The sequence below is a fragment of the Taudactylus pleione genome, unplaced genomic scaffold, assembly GCF_031769625.1.
Source record: "Taudactylus pleione unplaced genomic scaffold, aTauple2 ptg001021l, whole genome shotgun sequence".
In the NCBI taxonomy this organism is placed as follows: Eukaryota; Metazoa; Chordata; class Amphibia; order Anura; family Myobatrachidae; genus Taudactylus; species Taudactylus pleione.
The window spans coordinates 22,126-48,990 of NW_028285422.1; positions in this window are offsets into that span (position 1 = coordinate 22,126).

The window sequence follows — 26,865 nt, forward strand, 5'->3', positions numbered from 1 at the left end:
TGGGCGTGCCAGGGGCGTGCCTCCCTGACGGGGGCGCTCCCGTCAAATGCCGGCCCACTGACATCACTAGTGATGTCAGTGGGAGTGATTTTGGCTCTGATAGAGCCAAAATCACTCCGGAGCTTGCGGTTGAAAACCTCAACCGCAGGCTCCTGCTCGCAATTTCGATGGTCGCGATGGTCACGACCATCGCGGCCATCACAATGCACGCTCGTATAGCCTGTGGGTGGTGACCCACAGCTATATGAGCGTCCAGGAGGACGCTCCATTTTCATGGAGCCCGGCCCTCATTCAGAGCGTGCGCTCTGCTCAGAGCGTACGGCTCTGAATGAGGGCCATTGTTAGATCATCTGTACTTTTACCTGAATAATAATCTTTAGCGAGTTGGACCGCTATTCAACTGTCTTAGAGTTTTATTAATGGCATAATTAAACACAGCGCTAATTAGCGACATCTTGTGGGTTTAGAAGGTATAGGCAGGTTTTGTCTTAGAGGTTCTAGGCAGGCGAATCTTAGAGGTTTATAGGCAGGAATGTACTAAAGGTTTGTTTACGATTCAACAGTTGGGGGTTTGTAGGTTTATCACGTTATCTGATACACGGTAACACTCGGTCAGTTCTCTCTCAGCAAAAGGGTGGAGGCGCCTTTGAGAGACGCATTAGTCTTTCATTACCACAGTGTTGCTGAGAGCGTACTGCCGGTTATTGTGTAGAGGAAGCGCTGATCAGAATCCAGGGACAAGGAGAGAAAAGTCGTTTTCTCTCGTTGATAAAAGTTTAGAGGTAGTCGCATAATAGCTTTAAGGTAATAACACGTGGGCCTGGTCGCATCACTGTGTATGCAACTAGTTGCACAATTGCGTACATGTACTTCCGGTTGTGCTGCCACGTGTTTGAACAAAGCCATTGAGGTTTTCATATTTTTTTCTATTTCCAATATCTGGATTAACGTGTATTTTTCTGCGCAGGAAAAAAGTGTGTAACAGTGAATACTTGTTGAACAAAGTTAAGGGTATCGTATGATCCTTAAGGGCTAGGTGCAAGGGTTAGCCTAGCCGCTCGGTAAGCAGCTTTACCGTTCTATACACAGCAGCAGGTGTACATGTTGTCTTTGTTGTAAAGAGGTGCGTGAGAGTAGCCGACATACAAACTCTCATAGGTGTGGAAGTTGCCTTACTAAATCTTATCCGGGTGTGGACGTTGCCTTTTTCAAATCTTATCCAGGTGTGGAAGTTGCCTTACTAAATCTGATCCAGGTGTGTGGGCGCCGCCGACTTAAATCGTCCACAGGTAAGTGAAGTGTCTTGATTGTCTTTCACCAGCTTAAATCTTTATTGAAAAGCGTAGGAGTTGTCTCAGAATGGGAGCCACGCAAACAGTAGAGATGTTAGGCAATGATGTGCTGCTAATCGAGGCGCCGATCGGATCGGCCCGTCGTATCATGCATACCAAGTACGGTACTTATGCAATAAGGTATTGTGATTTATGGTTTAATATGACGAGGAAGAGTGTTAGACCGTTTCCCAGAATTGGTAGTTTTGATAAAAATGTGTTAGATAATGTCCGGGATCACATCAGTTTGATGCGCTCCCGAGAGAAAAAGGTTAAATATTTTGAATGTTTAAAACTGTGGCAGCACGAGGGGGAAATGTGGCTGAAGAATGTACCCGCGACACAAACAGGCGTCGCGGGCACAGTCTCGGGCAATGCGCCGGTGACGCTAAATAGCGCCGTGGACGCATCGCTTTATAGCGCGCATGCACTGCAAGGTAGCATCGCAGAAGGTAGTACAGATGGTTCACGCGCACCACCACCGCCCTATGCGGATGGGGTGTAGGTGCAGTCAATAAAAAAAATACCCATAAAAATGTAACAAGCAACTTGTACCCTCTCTTAAGCAATTATAAAGAAAATGTTCATGATGCGGATGATGAGCCTATTGTAATGTCTGCCATTTCCCATGCTGTGCAGATGATAGATGCTGCATCACCACAATCACGAGTGGTGCTGCCATCTCCATCGGTAACAGCAAGGGAAGTGTTAATGCCCTCTGCACCCATAGAGGAAGTTGTTCATACCATACGCAGCAGCAGCAGACTAAACCCCCAGCCAGGTAACCAGGTCAAAGGTAGCAGCGCTACCGGTCTGCATCCCATTCGGACAATAACTGTTCCAAATGGAAATGCAGACGCAAACGGTATAGTGCCCATGAGGGAAGTAGTAATGCATTGTCCTTGGACAAGAGCAGAACTAAATTCCATCATAAATGATTTCCCCGATCCCAAAAAGGAATTAGCCAAATTTCAAAGATTTTTGAGGAATTTGGGTAGTTCACATGAACCCACTAATAAAGATTGGCGTGTGGTGTTAAGGGCCTGTCTGCTATGCAATACCGACGTGACAAAATTTATCACGGATTGTGTATTGGATGATGATGTTCCCTTAACAGACCAAGTAAACCAAGGTAACATTTCCCGCATTGTAACTCAATTGGGTATATATTTTCCAGTAGTAGTTAACTGGAACAAAATTTTCACCATTAAGCAGAAAGAGAGTGAGACTGCAGAAGATTACTGCGATCGGGCTCTGCAGGCTATCACCCAGTACACTGGGATAGAGGATATTAAAGATAGCACTCACCACAGGGGGATGATAGTTACGGTACTTGTGGACGGTCTGAAAGAGAGTTTAAAAACTCGGGTTCAGACCTCACAGCCTGGCTGGCGGGGACTTACAATAGATACCCTCATAGAAACCGCCATTGAACATGATAAGAACATCTCCAAAAAGAGAGAAGCCCAGAGCGAGAAACTAATGGCTGTCAGTATACAAGCTCTGGAGGGAATGACGGTAACATCACAGCCAACAGACACGCTTGCACTTGCACACACACTCACTTCTGAACAAGTATGTGCTCTCACTAACCCCACTCAACAACAAACACAACTCTATCCCACTAACCCGATGCAACCACAGGTCCCAGGCTATCCACCAACTTCTTATCCCCCACAATACCCTTGCCCTCCCTATCCTTACCCATATCCACCACCTTTACCCTCTGCGCAAACCTCACAACACCACATGTCTTCACCCGAAACACGAACCTGTTTTAACTGTAAACAAACAGGACACTTAAGTAGAAACTGTACAGTAAAAGGAGTAGGGATCCCACATCAGGGAAGACCTAGATATCCCCATAAGGGATATGCACAGAGGCCAGCAAATGTTCAGCAGGCACCAGCTCCAATTGTAGCCGTAAATGCGTTATTGGAGAATGGTAGCCAACGCTAGGGGTCAGGTCATACCTGTAGTCTACAGATGGTCAGGTTAACGGGAAGTAGTAGGGAAGAACCGGTCATGATGGTTGATGTAGCTGGTACTGAATATCCTTTTCTTGTAGACATAGGGGCGACCAGGTCAGTGCTAAAATCTCCCGTTAATTTGCAGGTGACCAACGAGACAGTACCAACAATGGGTGTAACAGGTAAAGTGGAACATTATCCTTTAACAAAGTCCACAGAGGTTACTATTGGGCCGTTGCATACCAGGCATTCTTTTCTCCTGGCTGCTGCGGCTCCTACTGACCTACTGGGCAGAGACTTGTTATGTAAGATGGGATGTGTTATATATTGCACCCCTGATGGTGTATTTTTAGATATCCCAGAGAGAATGGAATACGAGGTGCGGGATATGTTAGACACTCCTCAAAGGATAATGTATCACTCTACAGTTTTAAATGAAACTCCATCACAGGTAGATGTAATGTTGTCCCTAATTCCAGATTCTCTTTGGACTAAAGATGGACAGGACACTGGATTAATGGCAAACATAAGCCCTGTAATGGTGAATTTAAAAAGCGGAAGGCAAGTCCCAAAAATTCCCCAATACCCACTAAAACAGGAGGTAGAGTTAGGGGTGTATCCCATAATTGAGCGGTTATTGCAGCAGGGAATTTTAGTCCGTACAGCAAGTGTAGCCAACAGTCCCAGTTTTCCAGTGAAGAAGGCTGGTGGGAGGGGTTATAGGCTGGTACAAGACCTTAGAGGGGTTAATAAGGTGGTAGAGAGCCAATTTCCCGTAGTGCCGAATCCAGCTGTCATCCTTATGCAAATTCCACCAAATGCAACCCATTTCACTGTCATTGATCTTTGTTCTGCTTTTTTCTTTGTACCTCCTCATCCTGACTGTTAGTACCTATTTGCATTCACATGGACACGATTGCCCCAGGGTTTCATAGACAGTCCCAGTATCTTTTCCCAGGCATTACACGACTGTTTACAGTCTTTTCAACCAGCCAATGGATCTGTTCTAATTCAATATGTAGACGATTTATTGCTATGTTCTGACTTGTTTATGTCATGTTTGAATGATACTAAAATTTTGTTGCTTCATCTCTCGCAAACAGGACACAAGGTTGCTAAGGACAAACTACAGCCATGCCAATCCAGAGTTAAATACTTGGGACACTGCCTAACCCAGGGGCTGCGACATCTCACTACAGATAGAATCCAGGCTATACAAAACATGACACTGCCACGTAACCAACAGCAAATCCGTACCTTCTTGGGAATGTGTAGATATTGTAGAATGTGGATCCCAGGTTTTTCTATTTTGGCCTTACCTTTACAGGAATTAGTCTCTTCCTCAAAGCCCGATCGTGTCATACACACTGAGGAATCAGAGCAGGCTTTCCTTAAGGATAGTCTGACAAAAGCTCCTGCATTGGGGATACCCGATTATGAAAAACCTTTTGATTTGTATTGTACGGAAGCTGATGGTTGTGCTGCAGGTATCCTTACACAAAAACATGGGGATGCCAGTAGGCCCGTAGCATATTACAGTGCACAATTGGACACTGTGGCGAGATCACTCCCAACCTGTTTGAGAAGTGTAGCAGCAACGGCTCTATTGGTCAGCAAAAGTGAGGATGTGGTATTCGGCCATGATATGATTGTCTGTACCCCACATGCTGTGTCTGCCCTGTTGAACTCTGCCCAAACCAGACACGTATCCTCAGCTAGATTCACCAAATGGGAACTAGCTCTAATAGCACCCTCAAACATCACTATAAAGCGGTGTAATATGTTAAATCCAGCAATGTACTTACCGTGTGTGCATAGGAATGCACAAAGGGTGGAGGATGAGTCTCTGGTAGAAAGTGAGTTTTGCTAAGGTATTGATACGCATGATTGTATGGATTATCTTAACCAGACCTTTACCGCTAGACCTGACATACGTGACATACCTTTAGAGAATGCATATATGACATTTTACACGGATGGGAGTTGCCATAGACAAACGGACACAGGTGAGTTATGTACAGGTTATGCTGTTGTAGATGACACAGACATCATAGAAGCTGAACCTCTTGGTCCTCCTCACTCAGCCCAAGTGGCAGAGTTAGTAGCACTGAGAAGAGCGTGTGAATTGGCAGCAGGCAAATCTGCCAACATTTACACTGACTCTAGGTATGCGTTCGGGGTGGTTCACGATTTCGGAGCTCTATGGTCTGAGAAATTTTATGACAGCAGCAGGCATACCAGTCGCACATTCCAGACACATAAAAGGATTATTAAAAGCAATTCAGTTGCCCAAAATGGTAGCAGTAATAAAGTGTAAAGCCCACACATGTGAGGAAGACCCGGTATCATTGGGCAACAACAGGGCGGATGAAGCTGCCAAGTGGGCAGCAGGTTTAAAAACATATGTATCCATAGAACAAGTAATGGTTTTCCAAACAGTTGACATGCAGAAATTAATTGAGATGCAAAATTTGTGTTCTACCCAAGAGAAAGCAACCTGGAAGTCTAAGGGATGTGGGCAAGAGTCCTCTGGACTCTGGAGGGACGGACAAGGTAAGCCGGTGGCACCTAAGGTGTATTACCCAAGCCTGGCTGAGGCAGCACACGGACTGACTCACTTGGGAAAACAAGGTATGTGTAAGTTAGTGAAGGCATATTGGTGCGCACCGGGTTTTTCTTCACAAGCGGAAAAGAGAGCAATGTCCTGTCTGACCTGTTTGAGGAAGAACATAGGGAAAACGATCCCTACTGAACCATCCCACATTCCCCCGACTGACGGTCCTTTCCAGGTAATACAAATTGATTTAATCCAATTACCACCCTGCAAGAATCTCAAGTATGTGTTAGTTTGTACCAATGTATTTTCTAATTGGGTAGAGGCATACCCAGCAGCCACTAATACTGCTGTATTCACTGCTAAAAAGATTGTACAGGAATTTGTATGCAGGTATGGTATCCCTAGAATGATTGAAAGTGATAGGGGTACCCATTTCACCGGGGACGTCTTCCAGATAATGTGTAAATTGCTGGGTATTGATAGCAAACTCCACACCCCATATCGACCCCAAGCCAGTGCCAAGGTGGAGAGAGTGAACGGCACTATTAAAAACAAATTAAGTAAGATCATCGCTGAGACTGGACTGGCATGGCCAGAAGCACTACCTTTGGTCCTACATAGCATAAGGACCACTCCTAGGCCTCCACTTAATCTGTCCCCATTTGAAATACTGTTTGGTAGACAACCTCATTTCATTATAAGCCCACAGGAAGACCTGAAGAGTAACAGCGAGGTCACTGTTAAGTATCTTATAACAATGAGCAAACAGTTGCAGCAACAACAGCAGAAATTTAAATTGTTGTCACCCGATATGCCAGAGATAAACTGTCATGATGTCAAACCTGGAGAATATGTTATGATCCGAAATTTTTTTACGCTCAGGTTGCCTAATAGATCGATGGGAGGGGCCATACCAGGTGCTGTTGACGAGTGCCACAACTTTGAAGGTGGCCGAGAGAGATACCTGGGTCCATGCCACTCACTGCAGAAAGGTTAAATCAACCGGTGGAGAAGCAGGGCAGAGTTGAAGCAGATAATGAGGATCTGGCAATTGCGAACCTGTTCTGGGAAAATTCAAAGGTGACAGTGAGAAACCTGAGCTAAGAGAAAATTGTAGATCAGTGTCACAGCAATAGAACTGTTCTGCTGTGTTCATGTGTGTACTCTTCTTTCAGAATTTCCATCATGATTGGTTTATCTGGAGATTCCTGGTTCTTGTGATGGAGGATAGATGGAGGAGGCGGGAGCTGATGCTGGTGTAATGTAGTGAAATCGAGAGGAGGAGTGCTATACCAAACCAGGGGAGTGCCGGTCCAATTTCAGTACAGTAAATTGTTGTGAAAATATGAATAACAATAATAAGGAAGAACTGTATTACAATCCTGAGTTATGATGTAGTGTATAACAATGTAGCCTGAGTTTGAGTGGTCGTGCATGGATATAATGTTTATGTTGTTTTAAGTCATCTTAGGTAATGCATTCCCAACCCCTTTCAAGGCTCCCCTTATAGGATAGGTGCATCCCCACATCTTTCCCATGATCCCTTAAGGATCCGCGGTGTGCGTATGAGGGCAGTTTTATGTCCCTCTCGGAGACGCATTATCTGAATGGTTCAAATCACCACACTGTGTCATACCATAATAACATTGAACGGTATATTCTCATGCATGGCTAAACAGATTCAGAATAGGTTGTGATAGCGCTTGATTGGCTATCAAAGGGTGGACTGTCGAAACCGAATAATTGGGTAAGACAGAATCTGTTTGGCAATCAGGAAAACCTGCACAACGCTATCTTGTGAATGGCAGCAAGACTCCATTTTCGAAAAGAAAGCTTACACAAGCGCCATTTTGTCAAAAATACATAGTACACAATCCACAGTGCAAAATTGATAAAAGTAGCAATTTTGCTACTCACAACGCAAAGTTGCTAAAAAGTAACACGAACAGCTTTTTAATAATCTTCCCCAACACATACCGACAGTTTTTAGCACACATAAAAATGACATCCCAACATGATAAAATCTCACAGCACTATTTTGTAAAAAAAATAGATAGTCAGCCTTCCCTCAAACGCATGCAGACAGTGTTTAACACATAAACACTAACTTATTAGCATTTGGAATCCTATACAAAGCCCATCCTGGAGAAAATCCCTATACCATAACACGACACAATATACCGTGGTGCTATGAGCATTTTTACATAAGAATATATGAGCTGTGGCAATTGTAATGTAGCCTAGCTATGGAGCTACACAATTGAGTCCATCCCCACAAACAAAACAAGCAGAATAAAGAGTGAGGCTCCGACTGCACTGCTGGGAGCCTCCACCCTGTATGAGAACTAAATTCACTGTATAAACACATTTTGCAATTGCAGTTTAAAAACATCAGAAAAATGCATGTGTGCTTGTGTGTGTATATATATATATATATATATGTATATATATATATTGTGACACAGTTAGGTTAGGGGGTCCCTCTCCAGGGTAGAGGACTCCTTCCTTACACACACACACAGCAGCACGGAAGCAGCACACCAGTCTGGATGCAAGTACAAGCTGGTCGGCGCCAGTCTTTATTGTACAATGTCAGAAATATAAAGAAAACATAAATATAAATCCTAGCCCTGTCGGGGCACTAACTTCACAGGTAGTTCCCTCACTACCAGAACCTGGCAGGGCTAATGCCCTCACCAGAAACCAAGGCACAGCACAACACTTACAGATAGGTTTTCAAGTGTCTCTGAGCAAACTCCCTGTCTGCTCTCCCAGGTGAGACAATCAGCCCTAAACAAACTAGGCTTATCTTGGCCACTCTCAGGTTTAAAACTAACAAGCCTGTTACCAGGCTGCGAGAACCAAAACCTGGAGTGGCTGTGGGTGGAGCCCTCCCTCTCCTCTCACCCACAACCTCCAGGTCCCAAACCGGCTTTTCAAAAAGCCGAGACTCAAGCCTGCTACACTGCAGACTTTCTCCTGGGGATTTTAAACACATAGGACAGGAATCTGGGATAAATGTCCCTGCCACAGACCACTTTACCAGTGATCCTATCACATATCCCCCCCTTTGTTTCGGCCTATGGGGCGGAACAACTGAAGCCCCCAAACAATGAACGCGTGAAAATGCATCTGCTTTAAACAACAGGCCCCCTGGCCTGGGTTCCACTGAAAATTTAAAAGTTTGTAATGCCCACTTTATGGCCAACGCCTCCTTCTCCACTGTGGCACCGGGTAGGCATCGAATTTTGAAACACTGTTCAACTTTCGGAAGTCATTGCAGAAACGCACACTCCCGTCGGGCTTTGGAATCAACACAATGGGACTTGACCATTCACTATGTGATCCTTCAATAACCCCTAACTCTAGCATATTTTTAATTTCTTTCGACACCGATGCTCTTGGTGCATCTGGTAACCTATAGGGCTTTAGATTAACTTTAACCCCTGGGTCAGTGATGATGTCATGTTTAACGACCGAGGTTTTCCCAGGTACGTCAGAGAACAGCACCCTATTTCTAACCAGAAACTCCTTGACCTCTCGTTGTTGAATTGCCGACAGGGTTTTTGCCACTGTCACTTCGGGAACTAAGGGCCCTGGACTTACTGGAGGGGCTCGGACGGCCAACAGTACTGTTCTATCTTTCCAGGGCTTTAACAGATTTATATGGTATATCTGATCTGGCTTTCTTTTCCCCGGCTGGTAAACTTTGTAATTGACCTGTCCCACTCTTTCTAAGATTTCAAAGGGCCCTTGCCATTTAGCCAAAAGTTTATTTTCCACAGTGGGAACCAACACTAACACTCTGTCCCCAGGAGCAAAGCTGCGTAACCGAGCATTGCGGTTGTATACCCACTGCCGTTCCTGTTGAGCCGGTTCCAGTTGCTCTCTTACTACCGGCACCTCTATAAAAGGCAATGGAACTAGTGGACCCTTAGAACGTGGCCTGGGAGCATGATACTGACACTCAGGGCAGGATGCGCAAAAGTCAGATACCTCTTTATGAAGCCCAGGCCAGAAAAACCTCTGCATTATTCGCTCAGTGGTTTTCTCTACCTCTAGATGGCCTGCCGTTATATGACCATGGGCCAGATCCAACACTGTTCTTCTGTAGGCTTTGGGAAGTATTAGTTGTTCCACAACATCTTCCCCCTTCTTAGTCACCTGATATAACAAATCCTGACACATTGCCATGTGGGGATAGGACAAAGGACTATCAGGGTCTATGGGTTTACCATCAACTATTTTTACATTCTCCCTGGCTTTTACCAAAGTAGGGTCATTCAACTGCTCCACGGCAAAGACCTCTCTTCTGACCTCTAAATCAGGCAGACGATCACCTGGCCCAACAACACGTCCCACCTCAATGGGAGGCACATCAGTTGGCGGGCCACCGTCACGCTCCGCATTCTCTAGTTCGCCAATCAGAGTAGAAAAAGGGAGTACCTCTGACTCAGAAGAAACTCCCTCCTCCACTACACCGACAACCTTCTCAAATGGATCGGGGTTGTTCACTTCTGGAACAAAACGGCTTTCCCACAACTTCCAGAAGTGAGCAAAGTCTCTCCCCAATATTGCATCGTACATCAGACCATGCACCAAACCCACAGAAACTATAACAGAACCACATGGTGTCTCGATGTTCACCTCGGCAGTAACATAATATCGAGTATCCCCATGTATGCAGGTCACACCAACAGTTTTCCCTGTACGCCTCAAGGGGTTCACCAGCTCAGCTTTTATAAGTGTCACCAAGCTACCAGAGTCTAACAGTGCCTCTACTCGGTTGCCATCTACAGTGAGTACACACATGTGCTTATCAGTCTCAGCCTGCCGGTCAGCAATACAGGCTGTCTGTGCAAAGAAAGACCCCCTGCGGTAGACATGAGCAGTATCACATTGCATAGGTTCAGTTGTAAGTGAACAATTAGCGGAAATATGGCCGAAGTCACCACACCGGAAACACTGAATCATATTAATGTCTAGTTGTTTACGGGGCAAGAACTTTCCTGGCCTGGCAGGCCTGTCTCCAGGTTCTACACCCTCAGTCTTAGGTACATCCCACCGCCCAGCACCCTTCTCCCCTGGAACAGTCTTACCAGTGTCTGTGGGAGTTCGCCGGTGCGCCATCGGGGCTCGGTGGGGCATACTCATCAGCTCCTCAGCCGCCACGTACCTCTCCACCAGCTCGACCAACTGGTCCGCGGACTTAGGGTCTGCATGGCTCACCCACTTGCGCAGAGTCGCGGGTAACGATCGCAGGTACCGGTCCATCACGACCCTTTCCACGATCTGTGGCCCCGTCAGCATCTTGGGCTGTAGCCATTTTGAGGACAGATGGACGAGGTCATGTATCTGTAAACGTGGAGGCTTGTCCATATGGAACTCCCAGCGGTGGACCCGTTGGGCACGAACAAAGGTGGTGACTCCCAAGCGAGTTAGGATCTCCTGTTTTAGTTTTTTATAGTCCTTGGCATCAGCCAGGCATAAGTCGAAATATGCTTTTTGTGGCTCCCCAGACAAAAAAGGTGCCACCAGACTTGCCCACTGCTCCTTGGGCCAACCCTCCCTTTCAGCCGTTCTTTCAAACGCGGCGAGATAGGCCTCCACATCATCGCCCGCAGTCATCTTTTGGAGGAAGTGACTGGCTCGTACGGAGTGAGTGGTGGTGGGAGGACCAGTATTAACATCTCTGGGCCGGGCGACCAGGTGCTGTACCACCTCTTTTATGGCCTGGCTGTTTTCCGCTAAGGCCTGGCAGTTTTCCGCTAAGGCCTGGCGGGTTCCTGCTGAAGCCCTGGTAGCTTCCTGCTGAGCTGCTGTAGCTTGGTGCAAGGCCTTAATAATTTCCTCCATTTTGTCCTGGGGTGTAGGTTGGAAGCTGAACCTTGCCTCTCTGAGCATTGGCTGACGCCTCCTCTATGGGACTCCAAGGACACAGTGTTATTTCCACACACACCAATTGGGTGTCTGTCCCTTTAATTTTTAAATGGAAAGTTTTCCTCTTGCTGCAACTTCAGTGTGTGTGGTTGCCCGCATTCTCCACCATATTGTGACACAAGTTAGGTTAGGGGGTCCCTCTCCTGGGTAGAGGACTCCTTCCTTACACACACACACAGCAGCAGGGAAGCAGCACACCAGTCTGGATGCAAGTACAAGCTGGTCGGCGCCAGTCTTTATTGTACAATGTCAGAAATATAAAGAAAACATAAATATAAATCCTAGCCCTGTCGGGGCACTAACTTCACAGGTAGTTCCCTCACTACCAGAACCTGGCAGGGCCTAATGCCCTCACCAGCAACCAAGGCACAGCACAACACTTACAGATAGGTTTTCAAGTGTCTCTGAGCAAACTCCCTGTCTGCTCTCCCAGGTGAGACAATCAGCCCTAAACAAACTAGGCTTATCTTGGCCACTCTCAGGTGGAAAACTAACAAGCCTGTTACCAAGCTGCGAGAACCAAAACCTGGAGTGGCCGTGGGTGGAGCCCTCCCTCTCCTCTCACCCACAACCCCCAGGTCCCAAACCGGCTTTTCAAAAAGCCGAGACTCAAGCCTGCTACACTGCAGACTTTCTCCTGGGGATTTTAAACACATAGGACAGGAATCTGGGATAAATGTCCCTGCCACAGACCACTTTACCAGTGATCCTATCACAATATATATATATATATATATATGTATGTGTGTGCATGTGGCCCATCATGCATGGACTTACATGTATAATATCACACTCAGACTTATATTTGAAAAGTAGCAAAATTCCCTGCAACTCATATACACACAATGTTAAACAGAACACAGTCAGCTTTTTAGTGATCCTTCCCAAAATCATACTGGCATGGCCACACACACACATAGATGCCCTTCCAGCTTAGTGCTGCTCGCTGAGTGCCCCACCGACCATCAGACGCACAACGCAATTCAGTGCTGTTTCTCCTCGCATACATACATTTAAAAGCAATGGTCCCGTAACGCAAAAAGGATAATTATTACTTGGTTTAGTCGCAATGCTAGCATATAAAGAAATGAATGTTTTCTGTAACTATGGCTTAGTAAATGCTGTTCGACGGAGGTCTCATTATTGATGCCGGTATCTGGTCCCAGAGCGCACGCGTATGTATTGACTGTACCTTATGACCTAATGTCTGTACAATTTATTTTGCGCTCATTGTTAGATCATAGCGTGGTGACATCTGTAATTTTACCGGAATAATAATCTTTAGCGCGTTGGACCGCTATTCAACTGCCTTAGAGTTTTATTAATGGTATAATTAAACACAGCGCTAATTAGCGACATCTTGTGGTTTTAGAAGGTATAGGCAGGTTTTGTCTTAGAGGTTCTAGATAGGTGAATCTTAGAGGTTTATAGGCAGGAATGTACTAAAGGTTTATTTATGATTCAGCATGCCCTTTATAACACATTATGCCACACACAGTAATTCCCTGTATAACACATTATGCCACACGCAGTAATGCCCTTTATAACACATTATGCCACACACAGTAATGCCCTTTATAACACATTATGCCACACACAGTAATGCCCTTTATAACACATTATGCCACATGCAGTAATGCCCTGTATAACAAATTATGCCACACGCAGTAATGCCCTTTATAACACATCATGCCACACACTAATGCCCTTTATAACACATTATGCCACACACAGTAATTCCCTGTATAACACATTATGCCACACGCAGTAATGCCCTGTATAACACATTATGCCACACGCAGTAATGGCCTTTATAACACATTATGCCACACACAGTAATGGCCTTTATAACACATTATGCCACATGTAGTAATGCTCTGTATAACACATTATGCCATACGCAGTAATAACCTGTATAACACATTATGCCACACGCAGTAATGCCCTATATAATACATTATCCCCAATTCAAATTACGCCACACAGAAGTCCCTTATTCATGTTATGACACACAGTGGTGCCCCTTTTACACAATGCCCAAATGATTGCCCCTTAAACACAAGGCCCACAGTAGTAGTGCCCCTAATACAATGCCCACAGTGGTAGTGCCCCTAATACAATGCCCACAGTAGTAGTACCCCTTACACAATTACCCCAGTAGTGGTGCCCCTCATTGCAGTGCCCTCATTCATAGTGCCCGCAGTGGTAATGCCCCCATTGGTAATGGCCACAGTGTTAATGCCCCCATTGGTAATGTCCCCTATAGTAGTGCCCCCCTTATAGATGTTCCTCCAGTAGTAATGCCCCAGTAGTAATGTCCCCTTATAGTCGTGCCCCCAGTAGTAATGCCCCTTATGGCCATGCCCCCAGTAGTAATGCCCCTTATAGCCATGCCCCCTGTAGCCATTCCCCCTATAGCCATGCCCCCAGTAGTAATGCCCTTATAGCCATGCCCCCCTATAGCCATGCCCCCAGTAATAATGCCCCCAGTAGTAATGCCCCCCTATAGCCATGCCACCAGTAGTAATGCTCCCCTATAGCCATGCCCCCTGTAGCCATGCCCCCAGTAGCCATGCCCCTTATATGCCCCCCGTAGTAATGCCCCTTATATCCATGCCCCCAGCAGTAATACCCCTTATATCCATGCCCCCCTAGAGCCATGTCCCCAGTAGTAATGCCCCCCTATAGCCATGCCCCCTGTAGCCATGCCCCCTATAGCCATGCCCCCAGTGCTGGTGCTTCTGAAAAAAAAAAACAATTAAAATACAACCACAATACTTACCTTAAGCCCCGCTCCTGCGTCCGCTGCTGTCCGGTCCGACCACGGCTCCACCACGTATCTATGGGAGAGGCGTCATTACGTCATGACGTCCCTCCCATAGTGCTGCCGCTGGGAGGGAGCCGGGTGCCTGCTGATAACAAATATCAGCAGGCACCCGGCAAATGCAGCCTCCCTGCAGCGACAGCTAGCAGGGGGGGGGAAGCGGCGCTGGTTTTGTTTTTTTTGTTTTTTTCACAGAATTTGTTTTGCCTCTCCTGGGGACTCAGTGACGCCCTCTAGGGGCTGGTGCTCCGGGCGATGGCCCTGTTTGCCCGCCCCTAGAACCGCCACTGTATACTATAGTACAGTATAGTACTGTATATCTCTCCATGCTATTCCAAACCAAACACTGTGTACTCAAATACTATAGTACAATACAGTGGGCCTAATTCAGACCCGCTCGCAAGCGGGACGATGGTTGGCCAGTGCGCACGCACGGCATGCGCACTGTACATGAGCGAGCCCCGGAGTGAGCGCAAAAGGCACTTGCTCCCAGAGCCGGCCCTAGCCGATTTGGTGCCCTAGGCAAAATTTTGACTGGTGCCCCCTAGCAGATCTCTCTCTCTCTCTCTCTCTCTCTCTCTCTCTCTCTCTCTCTCTCTCTTTCTCTCTCTCTCCCCGGACTTGGGTTTCCAGTAGCAGATCCATAAAAAAATTGAGAAAAAGGTTGTTTTTTTTTAATAAAAAAACACATAATAAAGCATTTCTTTATTTTGTCCAGTATCACTCTTGGGGGCAATTAAATTATATGTGAGGGAGGCAAGTTGCTGTCACAATGGTATAGAAACACAGGGCTGAGCGTTCGCAACCGGGTCGATGGTGGCCCACTGCGCATGCGCACGACGGAGCCGGCTCCATCATGCGCATGCGCGAGACCCGGCTAGCGACGGGCAATCTGTTGCTCCGGGTCTCGCACCAAAGGGGGCGAGCTGTCGATGTTGAGTGGCAGCTCGCCTCCTTTGGTGGGCGGGCCGGGGGGATGGCTGCCCAAACGGAGGCGTTCTCATGAGAACACCTGCCTTTTGGGGACGGCCCCACTGACATCACAAGTGATGTCAGTGGAGAGATTCTGGCTCTGTTAAAGCCGAAATCTCTCTGGGGAGCATAAGCAGGAGAAGGGCAGAGACTGGCATAGTCAGGAAAAGGGCAGATAGGCTGGCATAGACAGGAAAAGTGCAGGAGGCTGGCAGATACAGAAAAGAGCAGGAGGCTGGTATAGACAGGAAAAGGGCAGGAAGCTGGCATAGACAGGAAAAGGACAGGAGGCTAGCATAGGCAGGAAAAAGGCTGGCATAGGTAGGAAAATTGCACAGAGGGTTTAACATATGCTGGAAAATGGCAGAGGTGCTGGCACAGAATGGAGAGAAATTAGAAAAGGGGAAGGAAGTTACAGATATAGACTTACCTTTGCCTTGTTCCATGTGCAGGGGAGCACAGAAGTGTCCTTAGAGTGACGCTGCAAGCCAGTAGAGCAGAAGAGGAGATGGGGTCATGAAACCCCTGCAGAATTCCTCTGCTGCTGAAGAGCTCCAGAAACAGTAGGTGGTGTGTGTCAGCGCAAAACATGGCAAAAGTGAGCCAGTACCTAGTTTACTTTAATTTTACACTAAAAAGACAAAAAAAAAAAAATCTATACATCGCCCCCTGGTGACTGCCGGGTGCACCTCCAGCTAATTATACAAAGTTTATTTACAGCTGTAAATCACAGTCGGGTAGTAGCCAGATAGCTAATGGGGGGGAGGCACAGCCATGTCGCCCCTAGGCATTTGCTTATAATGCCTATGCCTAGGACCGGCTCTGCACGCTTCGGCGCTCACATCAAAAAGGGGCGGCTGTCGATGTTGATCGACAGCTCGCCCCGTTTGGAAGGCAGGGAGGGGGAGTGGCTGGGCAAACGGAGGCATTCCAGCAGGAACGCCTGCCGTTTGTGGGCGGCCCTATTGACATAACTCATGATGTCAGTAGGTGGACTTCCTGAGCAGGAAGTCCACTGGGGCTTGCGGCCACGAGACCCTACCGCAAGGGTCTCATCGCAAGCCCGATGGTCGCGATGGTCTTGACCATCGCGACCAACACCTGGCCGCTCGCATAAGCTGTGGGTGGTAACCCACAGCTATGCGAGCGGCCAGGAGGCCGCAACTAATAGAAAAAGCGCCCGCCCTGATTCAGAGCGAGCGCTCGCTTTTTGCGAGCTCCTCTGAATCAGGGCCAGTATCCCCAATGCAGCTACTGTACTGTATAACTGCCAACAGTTCCTCTTCCTTGTCCAGGTCAACAAACTGCATGTTACTTTGTTTATTGTCAACAGTCCAGTGCATGGTGGAAAAAAAATGAATAAATATTATTATTATAAGTACAGTACAATTCACTCCAGTTCAACATTGTGTCATGTACAGGTTAGGGAGATCTCCTACTGAGGAGCTGGAAGTCAAGGTCCCGGGTTGGGAAATGCTTGGACATACGTCGTCCTCATCCACAACTATCGGATGTTGGCAACACCTGACCAAAGTCTTTTTTCATCTCCTTTTATTGTTTCACCCTTCAGTGAATTATTATATGCAAAGGCTGTGACTTTTTAATTACATGTGGGGAATCATTTCTCCTGTTTTAGTTTGCTTGAAATTATATATATTTTATATTCAATATTTTGATTTATATATGAATAAATATCTTTTTTTTCTCTATTAATTGAATGCTACAAGCGCTGCTTATTTCTTTGAGATCTACATTCTGACCAAAGTCTAACCTGCAGGGAGGTGTTCACCAGTGACCCTTCCAATTGGGATTTGGGTATTAGCTGCACCCAGCAGGCAGGTTGTTGCCTTTTGGTCAGGTATCCAGTACAAGAGGGAATAGAGGAACACAATCACAGGTGAGACACAGTGGATTAGCATTAATAGAACTAAGCTGTGTTTAGAGTATGCTTGTTGCAGATCCTGTGGTAACGCTGTCACAGGGAAGAGATCACATGAGACAGTACTTAATGAAGGTACTGAGGGCCTGATTCAAACCCGGTCGCAAGCGCTGAGCCCTCGCAACCGGGTCGATGGTGGCCTACAGCGCATGCGCACGACGGAGTCGGCAAACCGTCGCTCCGGGTCTCGTACCAAAGGGGGCGTGCCGTTGATGTTGAGTGACAGCACACCCCCTTTGGTGGGCGGGCCAGGGGAGTGGCTGCCCAAACGGAGGCGTTCCCATGTGAACGCCTCCATTTGGGGGCGGCCCCACTGACATCACGAGTGAGAGCTGAAATCTCTCTGGGGCTTGCGGCATCGAGACCCTACCACAAGGGTCTCATCGCAAGCCCAATGGTCGCGATGGTCTTGACCATCGCGACCATCTTCCTGGCCGCTCGCTATAGCTGTGGGTGGTCACCCACAGCTATGCGAGCGGCCAGGAGGCCACTCTAAAAAACAAGAAGGCCAGCTCTGATTCAGAGTGAGCGCTCTGTCAGAGTGTCCGGCACTGAATCAGGGCACGAGACTCGGATAGCGACGGGCAAACCGTTGCTCCGGGTCTTGTACCAAAGGGGGCGTGCTGTCAATGTTGCGTGACAGCACGCCCCCTTTGGTGGACGGGCTGGGGGCGTGGCTGCCCAGACGGAGGCGTTCCCATGTGAACGCCTACCATCTGGGGCCGGCCCCACTGACATCACAAGTGATATCAGTGGGAGAGCTTTCGGCTCTGTTTCAGCTCTCTGGGGCTTGCGGCAACGAGACCCTACCACAAGGATCTTGTCACAAGCCCGATGGTCACGATGGTCTTGACCATCGCGACCATCTTCCTGGCCGCTCGCTATAGCTGTGGGTGGTCACCCACAGCTATGCGAGTGGCCAGGAGGCCGCTCTAAAAAACAAGAAGGCCAGCCCTGATTCAGAGCGAGCGCTCTGTCAGAGCGTCCGGCTATGAATCAGGGCCCTTGTGGTAGGGTCTCGTTGCCGCAAGCCCCAGAGAGATTTCGGCTATAACAGAGCGAAATCCGAAATCTCTCCCACTGACATCACTCGTGATGTCAATGGGGCCGCCCCCAAACGGAGGCGTTCACATGGGAACACCTCCGTTTGGGTAATCACTCCCCCGGCCCGCTCAGCGCTTGCGACCGGGTCTGAATCAGGCCCTGAGTACACTAGCTGTGGATGAACACTAGAAATAGCTCTGACAAGAGAAACCGAATGATTACACAAGAAAAGAGGTATTTTAAACCTCTAGAATGGGGGCCGGCATGTATGCAAATTACTTGTGGGAGTTAGCCTATGGCAAGCAAGGGCGGGTTTGTAACAGGAACATTATATAAAGGGCTAGAAGTGTGGGCCAAAGCCTCTTTGTTTTAGATTCTGGTCAGTAACAGAGATTAGCAGTGTATAGGTGTGATTACATTGGTGACTGTTTTGTTTTGCTTTATTGCTTATTGTATATCTCTATCCCTGCTGTATTCTCTCTCCCTATTCTGCTGTAATTTCTTTCTTTTCACAGTTTATTTTTCCTCTCTCTCTTTCCTTCACTGATTAAGCCTGCCACTGAAGCATGCCCCGTCCCCGCCGCTGCGTACCTCCTCCTGCCCGCTATCTTCCCCCTGAAGCTGAGCAGAGCCAGCGCCGGGGAATGGCCTCTGCAGCGGACGCAGTGGATTCCGTTCCCTGCACGGCCGCGGGGCGGCCACTGTCACGTGTGCGGCTGGTGATGCTCCTGGCGCCTTAACTGTGCGGGAGCGTAGTGCACGTCGGTGCCCGGCTCTAATGATCCCGGGCCCGGCCGTGTCTCTCGCTGTAGGAACGGGGGGGCACGGGCGGGAGGGCGCCGCGTCAGCTGCACGCACGCGCTTCCCCACCAAACATAAGGGACACAGCCTCCGGTAAAAGGAGGAGGTCCCGGCGGGGGGATAGGCTCTCAGTTAGAGGACATGCAGGGTCCGGTTCCCCTGGGGGCCTCCCCGCTCCTCGCTCGCAGCGGGGCACATGCCATGTTAGTGAGCGGGGGCGGGGCTTAGTCAGGGGGTCAGCCATTTTGCAGACAGCCTGCATCACACTCATGCTCCCATGTCTGGGGGTGGGGATTCAGTGGCTTCTAGTACTAGTATGCGGGTCCCAGCCCAGTTAGCCCCTGCAGTGTTAGGTATTGCTGCCCCCCCCCCATTGCTGTGCAGCCAGCCCTTCAGCTATACTGTCTGCATTGTCAACTCTGGCTGCTGTTTTTGCCCTTTTCTTAGCATCTCCGCCAGCAGGCTCTTTGCTTAATCAGACTTTCGCGCCTGCTAACGTTACTTCTGTAAGGGTACAAGGGGGGTCCGATGTAGATCAGTTGGTGGAAGCATTGAGAGCTTTTGCACCAAGTATGGTCCAGCAGAGTTTAGTGGCTACCGCACCCTCCCTTCCTCTGAGTCAGGGCGCTGGCCAGTACGGTGCAGATATAAGGCTGCCTTCCGCGGAGGCGGCAGCAGGTGTCCTTTCTTCTGCTTCAGATGGCGATGTCGAGGAAGGCGAACTTGTTGATAAAGATGCCGGCGAGGGGCCGTCCAGATTTTCCTCTAATACTGCGACATCGGAGGCTTCAGGTGGGTCTCTCTCAGAATCTAGTTCTCTGACGTCTTCTTTCGCCTCCTTTGTATCTAATGCGGACAGCGCAGGCAGAGCGCATAAGCGAGCAGCAAAATATGCGAAATTGGAGGCAAGGCATCACTCGAGGCGGAGGCATCGCACCCCTAAGCGTAAGACAGTGGAAAAAGGTGTGGAGGGTTCTGTGGGGGTACACTGCGACAACACCACTGTGTCGCAAGGTTTAAGGGCGACTTGCCGCACTAAGATCCGCAAGGGAGATTGTCGATATTTTTGCTCTTACGGAAAAAACCAAGAAGGCGTTTAAAGCGGCTAGGGCAAAAGGCGGTGTAGGTTTGGAAGCTTTCAAATCTTACAATAATTGGTTGGCCGTTTTATGTGTTTTTTCGGCTTTATTCGGAGACGCATCCTCAGGAACACCTGAACGTCATCAGGTATTTGCATTTAGTTCATAGCATGCAGTTATCTTCTAGGGGCAGGGCTTGGTGCCCTTATGACGAAGAATTTTGTCGCAAGCAAGATGGCAGGCAAGTGATGGATCTAGGGTGGAAGGACGTGGAGGTGTGGCTGGAAGTCACATAGCCTTCTTGTCCCGCCTATGAAGGGCCTAGCGCAAGCAAAGCGACTAGTTCAGTGCGTCAAGGCCAACAGCAGTCGTCTGGCAAATGTTTCGCTTTTAATAATGCCATGTGTACGCAGGGACGAAAATATCATTTTCGGCACCTCTGCTTGCGATGTAGTGGCAACCACCCAGCCTCCAAATGTTTCAAGCTGGTTGCCCAGCAGCAGCCTGCACAACCTGCAAAAGGAGCAGGTGCTAAATAAAGCCATATCCCCTGTACGTGTTAAAGCAATGGCGAAATGGTTGCGTTGGTACCCAGATTTGCAGGATGCAGAATTTTGTTAAACGGTTTTGGTTTTGGTTTACCTATTTACAGAGCTGTCCCCTATGGTACCGAAAATCTGCTAAGACACAGTGGTTTAGAATGACACCAAACACGGTCTGCTTATCATATACTAAGCCTTAGATATCAAATAACATGTATTTCACAACATTACTGATAATGAATTAAACCTTAATGCTAGGGAACCCTTTTATGTAAGTGTGTAGAGTGTAAGTATTGGGGTATTGGGAAAAGACACTAGTTAGCATTGTGCGACTACGTGTTTTGTGGAGTACATCGTGGTACGTGTTTTGCAGAGTTGATCATATTATATGTTTTAGTAACTGTCGGTATTTATATAATGGGGACTTTTAACATCTTTCTATTGCGTGGGAATCGCACAAAGCTAAATAATAGCATCGCCGTATGTACTTATTTGTGAAATTCGCTAAAATGGTGCTGGGCGGCCAATCGCAAAATGGCGTCTGTTGCCATTCGCAAAATGGCGTCGTGCAGATTTAATTTTAAACAGATTCTGTCTCAGCCACTTATCCGGCTTTGACACTTCAATTTTTGGGGATCGGAATTTTGTGCTGTTGTCCATCAAAAATCCCACATTTGTGTTATGAATCTGGGATTATATTCACCACTTAGTAGCAATAGTTTTGAGGATTATGTAGTTATGACTGTCAGGGTACCTCTAAGAAAGAAGTCCAGCAACAGCTTTGAGGGCTGGTAATGTTAACAAGATTTGGCTTTGGTTGAGTAGCAGCCTTGGGGGCTGGTGGTGCTTAGCTTGGTGCAGACTTAGCCTAGTAGCAGCCTTGAGGGCTAGTAGAACTTGGCAAGGTGCATCCTTTGGGCCATGTGGTAGTCTTCAGGGCTCATAGAGCTTGCAAAGGTGTGGCCTTTGGGCCATATAGCAGCCATGATGGCTGGTAGCACTTGACAAGGTGTGGACTTTGGGCCATGTAGCAGTCTTGAGGGCTGGTAGCACTTGACAAGATGCGGCCTTTGGCCGTATAGCAGGATACAGAGTTGCATCGGCAAAAAGACGCAAAAGTGTGACTTGTGCCGCCAAGATGACACAAGTGGCAGGAGACACTGGAGTGTGGCTTGTGCCGCCGAGATAACACAGCAGCAGGAGACACTGGAGTGTGGCTTGTGTTGCTGGGATGACACAAGTGGCAGGAGACTCTAGAGTGTGTCTTGTGCCACCGAGATGACACAAGCGGCAGGTGGCACTGGAGTACAACTTGTGCCACCGAGATGACACAAGTGGCAGTAGACACTGGTTAATGGTCTGTGCCGCCGAGATGACACAAGTGGCAGGACGCTGTATTGCATAGGCAGGAGATACTGGATTGTGGCCTGTGCCCTCGGGATGACACAAGTGGCAGAAGACACTGGAGTGTGGCTTGTGCAGCCAAGATGACACAAATGGCAGGAGACACTCAAGACAGGCAGAGGCACAAGACACTGGACTTGACAGGATGCAAACACCAGAACTGGAAACACGTGAAATGCTATCACCAGCATTTGAGCAATGCATCAACAGGAAAGAAATAGAAGGAGTAACCAATCCGGTCCTGGCAGAGATAAAGTATGGTTAGAGGGAGCACTTTCTTGAATTGAGAGTAAGATGACTCCATCTTCTAGCAATAGGCCTAAGGGAACTGCCGGGAGCACCATTGTCCAACAAGAAGCAGTGGTGGCTTGTGACAGTATCCACCCATAGACGAGGAGTTAACCAACCCCTAGCTCCAGGTTTCTCCGGGAAGCTCTGAAATAATTTGTCAGGTGCATGCAATGATCACACGGGAACCCTGGACCGCTCTTCTGGTCCATACCCCTTCAAATGAACCAGGAACTGAATACCCCCCATGTGAAAACTTGGAATCCAAGATTCTGTTGATAATAAATTCTAGATGCCCTCAAATGGGGACAATTGAAGGTCTGACTGACTGTCAGGAGCCAAACTTGGAAGAAGAACACTGGTTTGACCAAGGAGCAGTGAAAAGTGTTATTGATTTTGAGGGTGTTAAGCAACTTAAGATGAAGGGCCACTGGATTGATACAGGAGATAATTCTAAAGGGCCCAAAGAATCTGGGACCCAACTTTTGTAATTGCTGGTGGATGTTAATGTTCTTGGAAGACAACCAGACCAATGTCCCACTTTGAATTTGCATTGTCTCTGGCGTTTATCTGCCCAGGTTTTGGAGCAACAAGAAGCCTTGAGGAGACACTGGTGGACCTTCTTCCAGACAGACCGAAATCTAGAAACTGACATAGAGGAAGGAGTACCAGTTGAGACTTCCTCAGAAGAGTTAACTCTAGGGTGCAGCCCAGAGTTACAAAAGAAAGGAGAAATGGAGGATGATGAGTGGCAAGAATATTGAAAGCAAATTCTGCAATAGGAAGAAGGAAAACCCAGTCATTCTGATACTTGGAAACGAGACATTGGAGATACTACTCCAAAGACTGGTTCACGCATTCTGTCTGTCCGTTCGACTGTGGATGGTACCGGGAGGATAGACTCAGGTTGATGCCTAAGGCAAATTCTTCCAAAATCGTGCAATAAACTCCTCGGTTGGAAACAATATCAACAGGCAAGCTATGGTGATATGTGTCCAGGGCTTAGGAGGAGTAGGAAGAGAAAGCACGAGACCGTGAGGAATGGTGCAAGGAGATTTGTTTTGAACATGTGTCACAGGCTAACACAAACTCCCAAACATCTTGAACAATGGATTGCCACCAAACTGAGCAAGATAATAACTTGGCTGTTTTAGAGATACCTGGATGACACAGCAGCAAGAGAAACTGGAGTGCGGCTTGTGCCGCCAGGATGACATAAGTGGCAGGAGACTCTAGAGTGCAGCTTGTGCCACCGAGATGACACAAGCGGCAGGTGGCACTGGAGTGCGACTTGTGGTGCCGAGATGACACAAGCGGCAGTAGACACTGGATAATGGTCTATGCCGCTGAGATAACACAAGTGGCAGGATGCTGGAATGCATAGGCAGGAGATGCAGGATTGTGACCTGTGCCGCTGAGATGACACGAGCAGCAAGGGAAACTGGAGTGTGGCTTTTGCCACCAAGATAACAAAAACAGCAGGAGACACTCAAGACTTGCTGAGGAAAAAGACACTCGACTTGACAGGATGCAAACACCAGAACCAAAAACATGTGAAATGTTATCACCGACATTCGAGCAACGCATCAACAGGAAAGAAATAGAAGGAGTAACCAATCTGGTCCCGGCAGATATGACATATGTCTAGAGGGAGCATTTCATGAATTGACAGTACGATGACTCCGTCTTCCAGCAACAGGCCTAAGGGAACTGGCAGGAGCACAGTTGTCCAACAAGATGCTGCGACGGCTTGTGACAGTACCCCCCACTTGATGAGGAGTTAATTGAGATAGAAATCATATGGCACATGTTCCTGGAAAATGGCTTGTGCATATTAATGCATCTCTCGATTGGATGATTCATACAGAGTGTCGTCACCCTCACTGGTGATTACACTTAATGGGATGTGAGGCAATGGGGTTTCAAATATGCACAGTGGTTTAGTTGTGCTAAACATTGCTAGTGTTCAAGGTGACAGGAGTCTTGCATTATTGTTGGACATGTTCCTAGCTCCAGCTGACAATTGGGATGATGCAACCATTGCAGTGTCCATGATCAAGAGGTGGGTTGTAGATAGTGCAGTGCCCATAACAGGCAAGTTGTAAGATGACAGTGGTGCAGTCTCCATGTGGGTGAAGCAGAGGGATGTAGCTGATGCTGTATTCATATCAGGAAAGCGGTAACATGGCAGTGGTGCAGTCTTCATGTGGGTGAAGTGGTGGGAAGTGTCAGGTTGCGGGCCATTACTCTCCTCAGTGCCGGCTTCTGCTGACCTCCTGAGCAGTCAGATACCAGGCTCAGTGGCAGGTGATGCACTGGGCATTATACCTGGGGTCTTCTAGGACATCCACGTGCTCGCTCCATGAGGTGGTTTCTGCTGTTACTGTCAAGGACGCAGCCATGACAGTCTATATCCTGATTAGCCCTTTACCCAATGGTAGCATTGGTTGCTGTCAGCTGACACTATCCTCCAATGTACTGTTACCTTAGGGTATTTAGCCAGGCTCTGGACAACAGGAAGTTGCTACTTCCAGTGAATACTTGCTGTTCCAGCGTTCCAGGTCCCAAGCTCTGTTGCTCCTAGTGACTTGTTCCTAGTGTTTATCCACGGTGTGTGTACTCATTGTGAGTACAATCTCCTAGAGTTATGTCCCGTGCCAGTTCTACATCTGAAGCAACAGTGTGTGTACTTAGGACCTGATTTAGAGCAGGTCGCTAAGGCGCCAGTCGCTCGCTGCTGAGTGATTGTTGCTCAGTGCGCATGCGTATAATTTGCAGTGCGCATGCGCAAGCCAGTCTCAGTGATGGGAGATCATGCGCTCGTAGTACACAGAGTTCCCGCTACTTTGAGTGACAGATTTGTGGGTGGTAGCAGGGGAAGGTGCTTATGAACGGGGGAGTGGTGGAACAAACACAGGTATGTCTGCCCGTCAAAACAGAGTTTTATGGGCGTCCATAATTAAAAGTCAGCGTCATTGTACACGTTAGATCACATCTATTTCAATGGAAGTACTCGCAGTGCTTGAGGGAGCCCAGGGTCTACCACAAGTACTACATGAGCAGGCGATGGTTCTTTTAGCTGCCGAAGTATGCAGTCAAATAATAGAGGAGCAGGTGTTACTCTTTGCATTGTATATTTGCAAATTGGATGCATTAATTAGCATATTTTTTTTATTTTGGGTTTTTGGTTACTCTTTATGTTTGTGTTTTTGATATTTTGAAAGATACCAATTCAAAAAAACTTTTACTTCCCAAACAATTGTCTCTATTTTTTTTAAATCACAAATACAAGTTGTTTTTTTTTTTGATGTATTTAAAGTAGGGGTGTGCACCGGCCACTTTTCGTGTTTTGTGTTTTGGTTTTGGATCTGGATCTTTCTTCGTGTTTTGGATCTGGATTGGTTTTGCCAAAACCACCCTTCGGTGTTTTGGGTTCTGGGTTTTGTGTTTTGGATCTGTATTTTTTTTTAAAAAGCATAAAAACAGCTAAAATCACAGAATGTGTTGGTTTTTCTGCTCCTATGCTATTATTAACCTCAATAACCTTAATTTCCACAAATTTCCAGTCTGAACACCTCACACCTCACAATAGTGTTTTTATGTCCAAAAGGTTGCACCGAGGTAGCTGGAAGACTATGCTAAGCGACACGAGTGGGCGGCACAAACACGTGACCCATCTAGGAGTGACACTGCAGTGGCAGACAGGATGGCCCCAAACTGTACATAATACAAAGAAAAAAAAGAGGTGCAAGATGGAATTGTCCTTGGGCCCTCCCACCCACCCTTATGTTGTATAAACAGGACATGCACACTTTAACAAACCAATCATTTCAGCGCCAGGGTCTGCCACACAACTGTGGCTGAAATGATTGGTTCATTTGGGCCCCCACAAAACAAGCTGGCATTTTAATCTGTCCCTGCACAAACTGGCTCTACGTGTCACGACCAGGGTCTCTCGGCATGGTAGTCGATGGGTAATACCTGTGAGGACGCCATGGCGAGGGGCGCCTGGCGGTGGCAGTGGTGCCTGGCGAAGAGCATTGGCTGTGCGTGGTTCTGTGGGGGTATACTGTCACTCTGGTCTGGTTAGGCCTGGGGGTGCTTCTGTTCCGTTCTGGCATGGGCGCCGCCATCTTGTCTCCGGTCAGGTGACCTAGTTGCCCTATCCTGTTGT